Source organism: Gossypium arboreum, chromosome 1 (assembly GCF_025698485.1).
Source record: "Gossypium arboreum isolate Shixiya-1 chromosome 1, ASM2569848v2, whole genome shotgun sequence".
NCBI classification, from domain to species: Eukaryota; Viridiplantae; Streptophyta; class Magnoliopsida; order Malvales; family Malvaceae; genus Gossypium; species Gossypium arboreum.
Window position 1 is genome coordinate 58,636,207 of NC_069070.1, and position 2,380 is coordinate 58,638,586.

Below are 2,380 nucleotides of genomic sequence, written 5' to 3' on the forward strand. Positions count from 1 at the left end.
ATGTAGGTTCTTTCAACTTATTTCCTGCAAAGTAGGTTGCACCACATGGTCAGTTTTAGTACAATGATTTATACAAACAACTTTAATTTTCAAAGTGTTACTCGAATTACGAGCTTGAAGGGTGATTGTTCCGTCTCCCACACGAAGTGTGAGTTCACCCGTGCCAACATCAATTATCATTCTTACGGTTGCTAAAAGGGCCTCCCTAGAATTAAAGGAATGTTACTATCCTCCTCTATGTCTAGAACAACAAAATCAATTAGGAATATAAATTTGTCAATTTTAACGAGTACATCTTCAATAATCCCCCTAGGAAATCTGATTTTTTATTGGCTAATTGAATACTCATCCTAGTTTGTTTGGGTTTCCCAAGACCTAGTTGTTTAAACATTTTGTGAGGCATAACATTGATACTAGCCCGTAAATCAGCCAAAGCATTATTAACATCTAGGCTAGCAATTAAACAGGGAATTGTAAAACTCCCTCGATCTTTTAATTTGTTGGCCAGCTTATTCTATAGTATGGCTGAGCAAACCGCATTTAGTTCCACATGCGACGCCTCATCCAACTTTTTCTTATTTGTTAAAAGCTCTTTTAAGAATTTGACTGCGTTTGGCACCCGCGAAAGAGCTTCAATAAATGGTAAGTTAATATGTAGCTTCTTTAATAATTTGAGGAAATTATCGAATTGTTCTTCTGTGTGGTCTTTCCTTGTCGTGTTTGGGTATGGCACACAAGGTTTGTATTCTTTACTTACCGATTTCTGGTCATTGTGGTCCACCTCACCCCTACCTTTACTTACCACAGTTTCTTGCCTCGGTTCTGGTTCAAGTGCAACTAACTCTTCCTCATCTTTAATGGTAATTGCATTAATTTGCTCCCTTGGGTTAGATTCAGTGTTACTCGGCAGGCTATTTTGTGGTTTTTCAGATATCAATTTAGCGAGTTGACCTATCTGAGTTTCAAGCTCTTGGATCGATGCTTGTTAATTTTTAAGTGTTGTCTCGATATTCTGAAAACGAGTTTCTAACAACGAGATGAATTTTGTTAGAATCTCCTCAAAGTTTGGCTTTTTCTCTTGCTGGTAAGGTGGTTGTTGGAAGCCTGGAGGTGGTGGTGGTCGCTGGTTCCTTTGGCCTCCCCATGAGAAATTTGGGTAGTTCCTCCAACCTGCATTGTAAGTATTACTATAAGGATTATTTTGAGATCAAGGATTATTACCCATGTAATTTTACTACTCGTTCTCCATGTTGTGGCCATAGGGTGGGTAATCTGAATTGCTTGATCCACCTCCACTTGCTTCGCACTGCATTACTGGGTGAGCCTATGAAGAACTAAGAAAACCATCAATTTTCTTATTCAAGATTTCTACCTGATTAGAGAGCATGGTGACCGAATCGACGTTAAAAACGCCAGCTATTTTCGTTGGCTTTGTCTTCATGACTTGCCACTGATAATTATTCAGTGACATCTCTTCTATAAATTCATAAACATCCTCAGGTGTCTTATTATTGATGGTTCTGCCAGTAGCTGTGTCGATCATATGTCGAGTCGAAGGATTCAGGCCATTATGAAATGTTTGAACCTGTAGCCAAAGTGGTAACCCATGGTGAGGGCACCTTCTCAAAAGGTCCTTGTATCTCTTCCATGTATCGTAGAGTGTTTCTAAATCTATATGCACAAAAGAAGAGATGTCATTACATAATTTGGCTATTTTAGCCAGCGGAAAATATTTTAATAAAAACTTTTTGGTCATTTGTTCCCATGTAGTGATTGACCCTCGTGGTAACGAGTTCAACCATTGTTTAGCCTTATTCTTCAACGAAAAGGGAAACAACCGAAGGAGAATGGCATCATCAGAAACGCCATTGATTTTAAAAGTGTCGCAAAACTCTAAGAAATTTGCCAAGTGAGCATTGGGATCCTTGTCCTGCAAACCATCAAACAGAACAAACTGTTGGATCGTTTGAGTGGTGTTAGGGTTTAGTTCAAAATTATTGGCAACAACAACAGGCCTAACTATACTCGATTCAGTTCCTGTTAAAGAAGGTTTGTATAATCATACATAGTACGTGGAGCAGGATTCTGATTAGCAGCAATCGCAGGAGGTAGTGGTTCTTAGTTTTCAGCCTTCTCCTCGGTTGTGGTTGAAATATCGTCCTCTTGCACTTCCTCTGTGTATCTTAAGTTTTGCCTTATTTCTCTTTGGTTTTTGCAAACTATGCGATCAATCTCACTATCAAACAGTAATGGTCCTGACGGGTTTCTTCTGGTCATAAACTAGAAAAACCTGTCAGAAGAGAATAAATGAAGAATTAGAAAATAAAATAAAAATTTAAATTGCAATAAAAGTAGGATGGCTAAAGTAATAAAAATCGAG

At 38.3% G+C, this 2,380-nt stretch overlaps 1 non-coding gene across 1 annotated transcript; it reads left to right on the top strand.

Moving 5' to 3' along the window:
• The first annotated feature begins 1,601 nt into the window (after nucleotides 1-1,601).
• LOC128281690 (small nucleolar RNA R71) lies at nucleotides 1,602-1,708 on the top strand. The gene has a single exon (XR_008271948.1). It is a non-coding gene; the product is annotated as a small nucleolar RNA R71 (small nucleolar RNA).
• The last annotated feature ends 672 nt before the right edge of the window (nucleotides 1,709-2,380 follow it).